The sequence below is a fragment of the Nicotiana sylvestris genome, chromosome 9 (genome assembly GCF_000393655.2).
Source record: "Nicotiana sylvestris chromosome 9, ASM39365v2, whole genome shotgun sequence".
Lineage (NCBI taxonomy): Eukaryota > Viridiplantae > Streptophyta > Magnoliopsida > Solanales > Solanaceae > Nicotiana > Nicotiana sylvestris.
In genome coordinates this window covers 80,606,795-80,622,967 of record NC_091065.1, presented here as the reverse complement: position 1 = coordinate 80,622,967, position 16,173 = coordinate 80,606,795, and positions in this window count along the sequence as shown.

The window sequence follows — 16,173 nt, the reverse complement described above, 5'->3', positions numbered from 1 at the left end:
AGAAGTTATCTTACTACCTTGAACTCTGAATTAGTAAAAGTTGAAAGATAAATCTCAAAGCATAAGTAACAAAGGTTCAAAAAACTGTCAAAGTATAATATAATTAATCAATAATGAAGTACCACAATGAATGATAAGAACTCCTATTTTATAGGAGGTAAAAATCCTTAAAACTAGGTAGGGTGGCTGCCAAGGCAAACCCTAACTTGGAGGCTAAGCTAAATATTAGAAAACCTAATAAAAGCTAATAAAAATAAAAGGGTGGGCGGCCAAAACCCTTAGGGGCAGATTTGAGCCTTAAAACTACTAGTTTGGGCCATTGGTTTGGACTCCAATTGGGCTCCTTTTGAAACACCCCCTTTTGGACCTCTTTTAAGCTCATTTTAAGCTCTTCTGGGTGCCCTTTTGGTGGACTTCAAGGGATAATATTGGGACCCATTCTTCCTCCTCTTGGACTTCAATTTGGGCCACCAAATAATTGTAAAACTTGGATAATTCATCTCATTTGGGCTTGAGCTCTTCCTCTATAATTAAAAGCTTCTTTATTTGCCATTGAAGTCCAGCAACCTTAGTCTGCAGTTCTTTAGCTTGAGATCTTGTAAATGGCCTTCTTCGAGCTTCCAAAACTCTATCATTGTCCTTGATGCTATCACATCATATCACTCACTCAGGGTACATGTGCTAATTAGGGGTGTACAGACTCCACAGGGGCTCATATAGCCCAAGCGCTATAACAAGCCACCTCGTGGTATAATCCTATAGCCTGATTCGATAATATCCTCACAACATAGGCCGTCGGCCTCACTCAGTCAGAAACCTCTCAAGCCACTCGGTTTATCAGTAAACAAGGTGCTCAGCCCAAAAATATCATTTTATGCATCAAACAGAGTAATAAAGACTGAGTTATGAAATCAGTAAAATATAGCATGACTGATTACATATCTTAAGTCAAAACAGTGAGGAAATAATAGAAAAAGGCCCCTAAGGGTCCAAACAGCTTGGTACGAGGCCCAAATATGGCATTCGACCCAAATTATAGAAATTCTTTCTAAAACACATAAGTATCATATAGTTTCCAGTCAAATACGCAACTTAATAGTTGCTATGGGACAGATCAAGTCATACTTCCCAACAGTGTTAGACCAAGTCACCGTCTAACTAAATCGTGCTAAAATCTAAAACATGAGACGGATCGCCGATATACTTCCGAAGCATAGAAACATGAAATACCGGATGCACACCCGACAAGCTAGGTGGCAAGGCAAGCTCATTAGCCACCTCCCCAATTCTCCGTAGCACCTCAAAATGCCCAATAAACCGGGGGCTTAACATGCCCTTCTTCCCAAATCTCATAACACCCTTCATGGGTGAAACTTTCAGTAGAACCTTCTCCCCTACCATGTAAGACACATCACGGATCTTCCTGTCAGCATAACTCTTTTGCCTTGACTAAGCTGTACAAAGACGTTCCTAAATCACTTTCACCTTGTCCAAAGCGTCCTATACCAGGTCTGTACCCAAAAGCCTAGCCTCGCCCGGCTCAAACTAACCTACTGGAGATCTACACTGCCTCCCATATAAAGTCTCATATGGAGCCATCTGAATACTTGACTGATAATTATTGTTATATGCAAATTCTGCGAGCGGTAGAAACTGGTCTCGTGGACCCCCGAAATCAATGACACAAGCGCGTAACATGTCCTCCAATATCTGAATAGTGCGCTCGGACTGTCAGTCCATTTGAGGGTGAAAAGATATGCTCATCGTAACCTGAATACCCAACTCTCGCTACACGGCCCTCCAAAATTGTGAGGTAAACTGAGTACCTTTATCTGAAATGATAGAAACTGGGACACCATGTAGGCAAACAATCTCTCAGATATAAATCTCAGCTAACCGCTTTAAAGAATAGGTAGTACACACAGGAATGAAGTGAGCGGACTTGGTCAGCTGATCCACAATCACCCAAATAGCATCGAACTTTCTCAAAGTTTGTGGGAGTCCAACTACGAAATCCATGGTGATCCGCTCCCACTTTCGCTCTGGAATATCCATCTGCTGAAGCAAGCCACCCGGTCTCTGATGCTCATATTTCACCTGCTGACAATTGAGGCATCGAGCCATAAACCCCACTATATCTTTCTTCATTCTTCTCCACCAGTAGTGTTGTCTCAAATCCTGATACATCTTCGCAGCACCTGGATGGATGGAATACCGCGAACTATGGGCCTCCTCCAGAATCAAGTCCCGAAGCCCATCTACATTGGGCACACATATCCGGCCCTGCATTCTCAATACCCCATCATCACCAATAGTCACATTTCTGGCATCGACGTGCTGAACTCTGTCCTTGAGGACAAGCAAATAAGGATTATCATACTGGCGCTCTCTGATACGATCAAACAAGGAAGACCGAGAAACCACACAAGCTAAGATCCGATTGGGCTCCAAAATATCCAACCTCACAAACCGATTGGCCAAGGCCTGAACATTAACTGCAAGAGGTCTCTCCCCAACAGGAATAAATGCAAGACTGCCCATACTCACCGTCTTCCTACTCAGGGCATCGGCCTTCCCCGGATGGCACAAAACATTAATATCATAGTCCTTTAACATCTCCAACCATCTCCACTGCCTCAAATTGAGATCCTTCTGTTTGAACAAGTGTTGGAGGCTACAATGATCAGTAAACACCTCACAAGACATACAATAGAGATAATGCCTCTAAATCTTCAGCGCGTGAACAATGGCAGCCAACTCCAAATCACGAATAGGGTAGTTCTTATCATGGGGCTTCAACTAACGAGAAGCATAAGCAATCACTCTACCCTCTTGCATCAACACACACCCAATACCAATCCGAGAAGCATCACAATATACCGTATAAGAACCTGAAGTTGATGGCAATACTAACACTGGAGTTGTGGTCAAGGCAGTCTTGAGCTTTTGAAATCTCGCCTTACACTCATCCGACTACCTAAAAGGAGTACCCTTTTGTGTCAATTTGGTCAAGGGTGATGCTATAAATAATAATCCCTAAATGAACCAACGGTAATAACCCACCAAACCAAGAAAGCTGTGAATCCCTGTGGTTGAGGACGGTCTCAGCCAACTCTGGACTACCTCTATATTCTTCAGTCGACCTGAATACTCTTACTGGACACCACGTGCCCCAAGAAAGCCACTGAACTAACCAAAACTCACACTTAGAGAACTTTGCATAAAGCTTATCCTCCCTCAACCGCTGCAATACAACTCTCAACTGCTCAGCATGCTCCTCTTGACTACGCGAGTACACCAGAATATCATCAATGAATACAATAACAAACGAGTCGAGATAAGCCCAAAACATGTTATTCATCAAATGCATGAACGTTGCTGGGGAATTGGTCAGCCCAAAAGACACCACAAGGAACTCATTACGACCGTATTGGGTTCTGAAAGCTATCTTAAGAATGTCCGAGTCCCTGATCTTCAATTGGTGGTACCCCGACCTGAGATTAATCTTGGAGAACACTCTTGCTCCCTGAAGTTGGTCAAATAAATCATCAATACGAGGTAAAGGATACTTATTCTTGATTGTGACTTTGTTTAACTGCCTGTAATCAATGCACATCCTCATCATGCCATCCTTCTTCTTCACAAATAGGACAGGCACACCCCAAGGCGACACACTAGGCCGAATAAATCCTTTATCAAGGAGTTCCTGAAGCTGCTCCTTCAACTCCTTTAACTCCGCCGGTGCCATACGATATGGTGGAATAGAAATGGGTTGAGTGCCCAGCACCAAATCAATACCAAAGTCAATATCCTTGTCCGGTAGCATGCCCGGCAGGTATGCAGGAAACACATCTAGAAAATCCCTCACTACCGGAACTGAATTAATGGTAGGAGTCTGTGCACTGACATCCCACACGAAGGCCAACTAAGAAATACAACCCTTCCCAACCATCCGATGGGCCTTCAAAAATGAAATCGCTTTAATGGGAACATAATCGGTCGAACCTCGCCACTCAATCTGTGGCACCCCCGGGATAGTCAACGCCACTGTCTTAGCATGACAGTCCAAAATAGCATGAAACAGAGACAACCAATACATACCCAATATCACATCAAAATTGACCATACTAAGCAACAAAAGGTCCACTCGGGTCTCCAAACCCCTAATAGTCACCACAAATGACCGATATACGTGATCCATGACAAAAGTATCGCCCATCGGAGTAGATACACAAACAGATGAAACAAGAGACTCACGGGGCATATCCAAATAATGAGCAAAATATGGTGACACATATGAAAAAGTCGAACTAGGATCAAATAATATAGAGGCATCCCTGTGGAAAACTGAGACAATAACTGTGATCACGGCATCTGAAGCAATAGCATCTGGTCTGGCTGGGAGTGCATAGAAACGGGCCTGACCACCACCTAATCAACCTCCCCCTCTGAGGAGACCCCTAGCTGACTGTCCACCACCCCTAGCTGACTGGGTGGGTGGTGAAGTAACTGGTGCTGAAGTTGATGGCTTACTCCTCTGCTGAGGCGGACCCCCATGATGATGAGGACACTGCCTCCACATGTGCCCCAACTCTCCACACTCATAACAACCCCCTGGTGCTGGAGACAGAGACTGAAGGGAACCCCTAGCACCGGAATGACTGGTAGAAGAACCTTGCATGGATAAGCCCTGGACTGATGGAGCACGGGATAAACTCTGGGATGGAAGGGCACTGAGTGATGAATGGCCCTGATGAGAACTGTGAGAACCATGGCTTGATATGCCCCACGATGAACTGGGCGAGCTGACTGAGCATGTCTAAATGGACGACCTCTGCCATGCTGAAACTGACCCCCATGAGGAGCACCACTGAATCCACCCTGACCACGAGGCCTCTTGGGCTCCCTCTAAACCCTCTCCTGACCACGAACCATCTCAATCTATCGAGAAATGTCGACAACCTCATCAAAAGTGGCACCAGACACCCTCTCTCTGGTCATAAGCAACCGAAGCTAAAAACCGAGGCCATCTATAAACCTCTTGACCCTCTCTCGGTCTGTGGGAACCAACCAGACTAAATGATGATCCAACTTAGAGAACCGCATCTCATACTGTGTTAATAGACATATCACCCTGACGAAGCTACTCGAACTGTCTGTGCAGCTCCTCTCGGTGAGACTCAGGTACAAACTTCTCCAGAAAGAGAACGGAGAACTGCTGCCAAGTAAGGGGCACTGCACCAACTGGCCTACGCCTCTCGTAAGCCTCCTACCAACTAAGTGCAACCCCAGAGAACTAGAAAGTAGTGAATAAGACCCTACCGGTCACTAGAATACCTGCGATCCTAAGCATCCTCTAACACTTGTCCAAGAAACCCTATGCATCCTCACCCTCACCACCACTAAATGACAGAGGTTAGAGTCTCTCAAACCTCTCCAATATGCACTACTCGTCCTCTGGAATAACAAGAGCTACATAGTCCTGAGCAGCTGCAACCGGCTGGGCTGGAGGTACCCCCCCTAAAGTCCCTGAACAACCTGCTCAGGTGTGCGAGCAGCGGGAGTCTGAGTGCCTCCCCCGGCCTGAGAAGTAGTTGTGGCCGTAGTAACTGAGATCGCTTGAGCCAGGCCAGTGCATACTAATAGAATCTGAGCTAAGGCCTCCTGAAGGCCTGGAATAACAATAGGCACAGTTGATGCCTGAGCTGGTCCTGCTGGAGCATCCATAACTGGGACCTGATCATGAATTGGGCGGCTGGTGGATCTGCATGTGCTGCCCTAGCTGTTGTGCGGGCTACACCCCTGCCCCTACCATGGCCTCGACCGCGACCTCGGCCTCTCACGGCCCCAACTGGTGGTACTGGTGGTCGTCCATCCTGACCAGTATCATGTGTTCTCACCATCTGTGAGAGAATAGAATAACAGAAGTTTAGTTACCAGAATCAACAGATTCTCATGACAAGAATTCAAGAATATGAAGTTTTTCCTAAAGGTTCTACAGCCTCTCGAAGATAAGTATAGACGTCTCTATACCGATCCGCAAGACTCTACTATACCTGCTCATGACCCGTAAGACCTATGTAACCTAGGCTCTTATACCAACTTATCACGACACCAAAACTAACCTGGTCGTGATGGCGCCTATCATGGAAATAGGCTAGCAAACACATTCCCAAACTAATTCGACATTTCATAATGAAGATGTTTTTAAGCTATTAATTAATAAAACTTCACAGCATAAGTCTTAATAACAAAGTGCGGAAAGAAACAAAAGCCCGACATCAGGGTGTCACAATTCACGAGCATCTACTAAGGACTATCCGATAACAACTAAGACTATTACAGTCTGAAAAACACTAATATAGTCTAAAGGAAGATAGGAGGGAGAAGAGCAAGGTTGCCATCGCCATGCAGCTACCTTGCCAATTCCGAAATATCCACGACGGATGAAAGATCAGCGCTCGCTATCATGTCCAGCAACCCCTGGATCTGCACACAAGATGCATGGAGTAATGTGAGTATGCCAACTTAGTAAGTAATAAAGGTAAGTAAAGACTGAGCAGTAAGAAACACATAAAATCCACATTATGAAATCTCAGTAAGTACAACATGCTTTCAAATCGATATAGGAGTCAACCATCTCGTTTAAAATCCAATTTCGGTAAAAATTGTTTAAAGATATTTTTCAATAGTTTCAACAGAGGTTTAATGAAATTTAGATTAAACGTGATGAAAATCGTAAACAGCCCCTCGGGAAAAACATGAATCATAAACCGCCCCTCGGGCATAACATCACTCAGAATCAGCCCCTCGGGCAAACCTCATAGTCACTCGTATACAGCCTCACGGGCAAGATTTACAATTCGGGGTGTCATACCCTCAGGACAAGATTTATAATCATTACTTACCTCGAACCAGCTAAATCCCTATTTCGCGATGCCCTTGCCTCTGGAATCGTCCTCCAAACGCCTCGAATCTAACCAAAAGCAATACAATATGATCAATATAGGCCAAGGGATCAATTCCAAACGAATAACTATCAATTCAAACCAAAATCCCGAAATTCACCCAACACCTGGCCCCCGGGCCACGTCTCAGAATCCGACAAAAATCACAAAACTAGAAACTCCTTTCACTCACGAGTTCATACCTACAAGATTTATCAAATCCGAATCCAATTGGCCCCTCAAATCCTCAATCAAAACCCTCGAAAACTCAAGCCTCAGCGCCTCCAACTTCACTCCAAATTCCCACTAATTCCATGACTAAACTGTAGGAAAATCATCACAAACACAAATAATAAATCCCAAGTAACTTACCCAATTGATAACCCTCGATTCCTTTTGAAAATCACTGCCCAAAGCTCAAAACTTGGCCAACAATGGGGTTGAATAGGCAAAAATTCGCGAAGGAGCCTTTTTATACATTCTGCCCAGCACTTCCGCATCTGCGGGACTGCACCTGCGCAAACTTCCCCGCTTTTGCGGAATCTTATTAAAAGGGCATTTTCGCTTCTGCAGTTGCCTGACCGCACCTGTGGTCACCGCAGATTCTAGGACCAAACCGCACCTGCAACCCTGGCTGCGCACTTGTGCTACTAAACCACTTCTGCGGATCTCGCACATGCGGTCCCCAATCCGCAGGTGCGGAAACAATAGAAGCAACAGCTTCAGCTGCTCAACCAATTTCCAACTCTTTCGCTAACCATCCAAATTCATCCTGAAGCCCTCGGAACCTCAACAAAAAATACCAACAAGTATATCACCTGCACAAACGATGCTGAAACCTATCAAACCTCGTCCGAATGACCTGAAATTTTGCACGCATGTCACAAATAACACTACGGACCTACTCTAATTTCCAGAATTCCATTCTAACCCTGATATCAAGATTTCCATTGCCGACCGAAAAATGCCAAATTTCTAATTTTGCCAATTCAAGCCTAAATCTACCACGGACCTCCAAACTACATTCCGAATATGCTCCTAAGTCCAAAATCACCTCGGAGCTAACCAAATCGTCAGAATTCACATCCGAGACCTTCTTCACATAAGTTAATATCTGATTAACTTTTCCAACATAAGCTTCTAAATAAGAGACTAAGTATCTCATCCTGCTCCAAAACCACTCTGGACCCGAACCAACCAACACGATACGATGAAATATAGTTGAGGAAAACATAAAGAAGCATAAATGGGGGAAACGGGGCTATAACTAATGAAATGACCAGCTGGGTCATTACAATTCTACTTCCGTTCAATATTACATGCTCATATCATTGTATCTTTTATTATTAATGAAGTTATATCACAACACTATGCAACTAATAATTTGCATCTCGTTTGGTGTCTTAAGGTCTCGAGCAGCTTCGTATTATGTGTTATGACTTGGGTGTGTGGTCAAATTTGGTTTTCGGACGATTTAGGGTCAATTGGAAGAATGATTCTTGTTTTAGAAGCTTAAGCGCTCAGAGTTACCTGAGTTTGACTTTAGTGCAGATGATTTTGAAGTGGCGTTTTGATGGTTTCAATAGATTTGTATGGTGATTTTGGACTTAGACGTGCATACATATTTTGGATTTGGAGGTCCATAGGATAATTTGAATCATTTCGGCGAAAATTGAAAAGTTGAAGTGTTGGAAGGTTTAGAGGTTTGACCGGGAGTTGACTTTGTTGATGTTAGGGTTGGATTGCGATTCTGAGAGTTGGATTAGCTCTATTATATCATTTGATACTTGCATGAAAAATTTGAGTCATTCCAGGTTGATTTGATATGTTTTGGCACGAGTTTTAGAAGTTGGAAGATTTGGAAATTCATAAGTTCGATTCAAGGTGTGAGTCACAGTTTCGACGTTGTTTGATGTGATTTGAGGCTTCGAGTAGGTCTACGTTATGTTATAGAACTAGTTGGTATGTTCGGACAAGGTATAGGGGACTTTGGGCGTGTTTCGAAAGGGCTACAGACCCTTTCTCCATGTTGACGGACTGTTGATTTGCTGGTATCTGGTGTTATTCATCGCGTTCGTGATGAAACTGCTGCATTCGCGTAGTGTAATTTGGAGGCAGGCAGAAAATGTTCTTCTCGCTCGCAGCTAAAGGTTCGAGATCGTAGAAGTGGGAGTTTTGCTTCATCACGTTCGCATTCGTTGTTTCGCAATCGCGTAGCTTTAGATCCTTAGTGCATCGTGTTCGCCACCCCTATTAGCGTTTGCGTAGCACAATTTTTGGTAGGTGATATTTTTCTTCTTCGTGATCGCATACAAATCTTCGTGATCATGATTCATGTTACCTGGGAAGTAGAATATAATTTCCAAAATCGAGGGTTTTGTCCATTTTTCATCTTTTGAGCTAAGGGCCTCGGATTTGGGTGATTTTGAAGGGTTCTTCACGTGTTTGATTGGGTGAAGTGTTCTATATCCGAAATTGATTACATTTCATGATTTCATACTTATTCATATCATTAAATTAGTGAATTGAATGGGGGAAAAAATTAAAATTTTGTACAAAAATTTCAAAATATAAAATGAGGATTTCAAGGGTGGTTCGATGTCGGAAATTGATAATTTTAGTATGGTTAAACTTGTATCAGAACAGGTGTTCAGGTTTCGTGAATTTTTGTGGGTTCTGAGGTGCGGGTGACTTTTTATTTTTTATTAAATATCGAAGCTTTATTATTCAAAATTGTTTCCTATGAGTTTTATTTATGATTTGAATTATTTTGGCTAGATTTGAGCCGTCCGGAGGCTGTTTCACTTGAGAAGGTCATTTTAGAGTATCGGTCAAGCTTCTTTGATGTAAGTGTCTTGCCTAACTTTGGAGGGGAGGAGGAGGAGACTACCCCTTAGGATTTCGAGTTGATTATGCTAATTGTGTTACGTGAAAGTCGTGTACGCAAGGTGACGAGTGGGCACACGGGCTATATGTGGTATTTGATCAGTTTAGGCTATCTAGACTCTTTCCATGTGTTTAAGTGAATTGTCATGACGTGTTATATCTCTAACTGTTAATCTACTCTTATATACTTTATTTGACGTTGTTAACACTCATTGTACTTCTTACTTGACATTTTGCCCTTATATGCTTTAGTTGAAGTTATTGCCTTCCTTATTGTCTTGTGACCTCTTAATTGTCATCATTTCTTTTATGACTTCGTGCTTATCTGCTACTTGTTTTAATCATTGTAATTTCACACCTTAGTTGTCTTGTGCTTCACTTGTCCTGTTGCTCTTGTAATATTTGTTGTGTCCCTTGATTTTTACGCGATTCCTTCATTGCCATGTATTCATACCCTATCATTGTACAAATTCTTGTAAATTGAGTATTGGATTGTTCATGTTATTGATTTACCTATGGATCGGGTTACACGCTGCAACATGTGAAATAATGGAGGATTTATATTGATACGATGGGATCGGGTTGAGCGCCGCAACAGGTGAAATAAGGGAGAACTATGATATTGACTCTGATTATATGGTGGGATCGGATTGCGCGCCTCAACATATATATATTTACTTATTATTATTGATATTTACATGGTGAAGTAAGGGAGGATCTCGTTGTACGGTAGGATCAGGTGCACCGTAATATTTTATGTATTGCGTATTCCTTGTTGTATTGTGTTGGCTTCGGTTCTTTCGTACGAGACTTTGAGGATTGGTACTTCTGATATTTACTAAATTTTGAGGATTGAGTTGTTTTCCTTTGTTTACTGCTTTGCCGTCATTTTCTGTTTTCTTTTCCTATTATTATTATTATTTTGGTGAATTAATTTTCAAGATGAATTTACTACGCTGAGTCATTATCTCATACCCTATCGAGTTGTTAGTATCATAACGGTTTTAAATAAAAGAATTAATAACATGCTTGCCTTATGTGACTCTTAAGTTAAAATTCGTTGTTTCTTTCGGTACCTTATTATTTTTAATTATCGTCATATTTCACTTTAAATGATTTCTCAGCTTAATCTCCTTACCCTATCTGATGTTTCTACTTTACTTAAAAAGGAATTGCTATTATATTTTAATTTATTAAATTCTATTCAAATCAGTAACTTATCTGATGCCTTATTTTATTTAAAAATGTTATTCTCTTCACCTAAATATTTTCCAAAATAAACTCATTTTCTCATTGATTTCTTGTTTGGTTCAGAAATTGTAATTTTACTTTATTATATATGAATAGATCCCTCTAATATTATTTATTAGCATTTGACACGAATACTATATACATGGTAGCACGTGGATTTTGCGTGCGAAAGTGATATGGAAAATGTGGGCACAAAGTTCCATACGTGTAACGTTTGGAAGTTGTGATTTATAATCTAAGATCACGAGAAGTAGGATTATTGAAATTCGTGTATGAGGAATGATTTGATTGGTTGAGTTGTTATCATTTTCCCTACTTCAACACATTCATACTTCATCCGTACCCCGACTATGTTGTTGTTTAATTACTTGGTTATTTCTCGTTGCCGTTTGTGTTTCCCTTACCTTCACTTATAATTGTAATTTGAATTCTTTCTACTATTGGCTTTACATTGATATTCTTTCCTTGTTATCTTTATGTTATATCCTGCACAAATTTACATGTCTGGTAGGTGTCTTGATATTACTGGATACCATTGTGGTGTATTCATGCTACACTTCTGTATATTTTTGTGCAGAACCAGGTATTTCGGATAGAGTTAGTTTGAGACTTATGCTTGTGCGGCTGGAGACTTCAAGATACATCTGTTGGATGTTTGCAGGCTTCGAAGTCACCTTTTGTCATATTTATTTCCATTGTTTCCAATTACTCCGGAACAGTGATGTATTCATTATATATAGTTACGTTTAGAAAGGCTTATGATTTGTACTACCGGTTTTGGGGTTAAGTAACTGTTGTTGGGTCAGTTATGTTTTTCAGATATTATTTAAAGTATTGCAGCTAAGTTAGTTAAATTCCATTAATGATCATCAAGTGTTAGGCTTATCTAGTCTTAGAGACTAGGTGCCAAGTGCCATCACGACATCCTACGGAGGGAAATTGGGGTTATGACAAGTTGGTATCAGAGCTCTTGGTTCATAGGTGCTACGAGTCATAAGCAAGTTTAGTAGAGTCTTCTGGATCGGTAGAGAGACGTCTGTACTTATCTTCGAGAGGCTACATAACTATTAGGAAATTCCACTTCTTTCATTCCTTATCCGGCGATATTGATTCAACTTGAAGCATATATCTTATATTCCTTTGGATCCACTGGTGTATTATATTACACACTCGGTATTAGCTATACGCCAATGGTTCATGATACTACGGATGGGCTACGTGGGAGTCAGGGATGCTCGAATATTGTCTCAACGTGTTATCCACACCGAGGACGCGGAGATATTTAGAGACTATTTAGTTGTTCAAATGGGGGTGCTGCGAGTTCTGGCATCTGGTTAATAAGCACGAGCTTGGAAAAGTTTAATTGGTTGACTAGTCGTCGCGATCATGGTAGGGTCACGAGGTGGATATTGATTTGAGTATAGTTGGTGGTATTAGAGATTATATGGTTCATATGGGATTTTTACTTAGTGGAAGGTATCTATTATCATTCAAGGCACTGAAGGAAGTGAGTTCGACTGTCACGAGGATGGGCATGTGCTTAGTAGATGACTTGGGGTATCTTATGATTGGTGTTGTACGAGCTGTGAAGGCTAGTATTGTGGACCATCAAATGTTGTGTCATATAGATTTGCGCCAAGTGGGAGAGTCCACTATCGGTGAGCAGATTGTAGGGTCAGGTGTTATATCAGTTTTGACCTGAGGTGCATGTTTTTATTATTGAAAGGTTTCCCGAAATTTGTATATGGTTAAGATAGCATGGGATGATGTTGGGACTTGCGGTTTTTCTACATCATTAATGAATCTACATTTCAGTATCGGAGAGGTCAGAAGTAATTTCAGACTTACAGAAGGTCTCTTCAGTGTGGGCATCTCGATTGCGGCATTATGAGGTGCTTTAGTAAATACAGTGGTTTATGAGCTTCCAGGCTACGTGACTCGTGCTAGGATTTTTTGCATTGAGCTTTGTTTGGGATTATTATGTATCTGCAGGAAGAAGTTTTACCCAAAAGGAAAGTCGAGGAGTATCCAAAAAAATGGGTCAACTCGGCGGGCATTGGGTCAACATAGCAATGGAAGTAATTGGTCCTTTTCGGGTGGAAATTCTCTACCGGCATTTATGGCAGTACTCTTGGGTTGGACGGTTTATGTGACTCGGTTGAGTTGGGGAGATGTGGTCCTGATGCCTTAGTTACGTACGGGCGGGTCTCAGAGATTCCTCGATGGTGTCGGCCACGGCTTGAGTCTGTTGTCTGCCACGGGCATAAGGAATATGTTGTGCATTATGGTTTTCTACTGGATGGATATCAGAAGTTAATAGAATGCTGGCATTATTGGTTATCACTTGTGAAGAGCGTGCATTTTAGGAAGGCACCTTGTGTTTTAGTTTGCGCATGCTTGGCTATTAGTATGGTGATTACCGGGTTTTGAGGCTTTTGAGGTCCAAATTTTGCGTTGTATGGAAGACCAGTGTGGGTGCTTTTGTAAGATGATGAAGTGTGAGTGATGTATCAGCCATTTGAGTAACGTAGTTGAGGTCGGGAATGGAAATTCTGGTATTCATGAGATTTTGGGGTTGAATATCTTCGTAGAAAGACTATTTCTTGGTTGCGAAATATGAAGAAATGTTGAGAAGGAGATAAATAATAGTGTATGTAATAGATAGATTGTTATAGACTTTTGGAAGGTTATTTACCTGCTTGGGAATGATCGGAATTATCTTGGGGATATTTGAAAGACCAATGAGAGTGTGTATTTTATATTGGATCAGGTATGGTTTCGGTTTGTTATAGAGGAGCGTCATTTGTATTTTTTTTTTGGTTCTGCTTACCGGGGTGAGTCCTCCTATATTGTTTCACATACGAGTGAGTTTCGTGATTTTGTACTTTATTTATGTGTATTACATTTGTCGGGAAATTTTATAGTGGTAGCATGTGTCTATCATTTTGTTTTATTCACTATTGAGAGCTATGAGACTAGAAGTGACTTTCTGTTACCCATTACGGTAGGTTTTGATGTGATTTCTGGGTGGTCGGTTACGATTTGTGATTTAGATGCTCAAGTGTGGGGGTTCAGTAGGTGTTGTGATTTTTGTTAATGGAATTGAATTGGTGGAAGGTTTCGATTGGAAAGATGTGTATGCTACTTGTGATTTAGAGCTAAGGATGGAATCTGTCGCACCCCCTCTTTCCTCACGGAGTCCGGTGCCAGTAAACCGGGACTATCCCAAGGCAATCCAACAAATCCCCCTATTTCTTCCAAGAGGGGGGTCATTTCTATGTCTCCAAAGTGGAACACAGCTCTTTCTTTGTCCCAGAACATTGTGGCAGCTTCGATTAACATGGTGTTTGGCTGAAGGCTCAATAAAGAAGGTAGATTTCCCAAGACCCTTTTCACATTATTCTTATCGCTTGACGGAAGATCCTCCCACCAATCTAGCAACAATTGTGGTATGTTACAAACCATGCCGAACCTGGGAACCTCGTGCCTCATTTTCTGTGAAACAAATATGGTTAGGCCCTTTCCCCCGCCAAATCTGACTATTTATACAACAATGATTAGCATATTGGAACTTATTTCTCCAAAATTAATGCACACAATCGTGGTTGCGTCCGTTAGGATTATGAAAATTCGATGGACTTTTGGATGAGGCTTGTCTTAAAGGGTTATTATGTGGATAACATATTAACCCGGCTAGGTTTGACCATGGTGCATGTATAATTAATCAAAGTAAGGTTTCTATAGAGGTCTAGACCAGTACCTTCAAGTGGACAACTTGAGGGGGAAAGTCACAGAACCGTCGACCGCACCGCTGATTGACTAGTTTTACCGCAAATACGCCTTTTCGAATTTAAAGGGTGATATATAGGAAAAACACAAATACTCATCAAGCGTTGCTATAGGATGATTACGCACGAGTGGAATATGATGTTGAGCATGATTTATGCAACAATAAATAGCGTGTTGTCACGTATTTGCACGTTAAAAATGATAAATACAGTATTTAATAATTGAAAGACTTTAAGAAAGAAAACAAGAAAACAAGTCTATTTTTGAAATAAAGGAAATCATAAATGCTTGAAAAAAAGGCAATTAAATCCAAATAAAAGGGGAAAGGGAAAGGGTGTACAGGTATTAATAGAATAAATCGTGCTTAAGACTATTTCACAAGAACAAGTTTATTATGGTAAGAGCCTAAAATATCCCCAGTAGAGTTGCCATGATGTCGCGCGCCCTTTTTCCTCGAAGAGTCTGGGTTTAGACATTTTTGGGACAACTCATTTCCTTTTGGGAATTGGGTATGGAATTTGAAGAGTCGTCACCTAACGGATTTAAGGTGCGTTAGGGCACCTAAAGCAAATAACTAATAAACCGGTTTACATTACTAGAGATTAGGTAAGGGCTCGAAATAACCTTGAGGGGAAGGTGTTAGGCACCCCTTGAGGTCCACAATGGTGGGTCCCGACCAAACTCGAATTAGGTGAATTAGTCTTATAAGCAAAACAAAATAATTTAAACAAATAGAGATTATTCAAATGGGGATAAAAGGGGTCCTAGGTTTATTAGCCTATAGGATCACTTCTGTGCAATACTTGGTAATCGTCCCCAAGTTGGGGTGCTATACATAGCATTAGCGCACAGGTCATCATATCCTTTACTACCCGATTACCCTCCCCTTAATTATTGTTACCTAAGTGTTCTAATAGTATCCAATATGTGCCTTATGCGTGCATTACCCGTTCCTTGCCTGTGGCCCTGGAGGTGTTTATGACCTCTATTTAAGAAAGTTCTAGACTCACCTATGTTGTTTTAAAAAGGATAAAACTAAGCGACAAACAAAAAGTCAAGTAGGACTATCACATAAAGATGCAATTAAGGGCACATATTTATCTCCACAAATAGACAAACAATTGCACGCCTCAAACAAACAGTTTTAGAATTTTAAGAGTTCTATATGCAAGATACCTAAATGGGCATAAACAGAATAGACAGTAGTTATTATGCGAAACAGTAAATACCTAATCAATTTGCATACTAATTTTGTTACTTCCTAAACCTTAGGCAGTTTCAAACAAACCATCACAGCTTT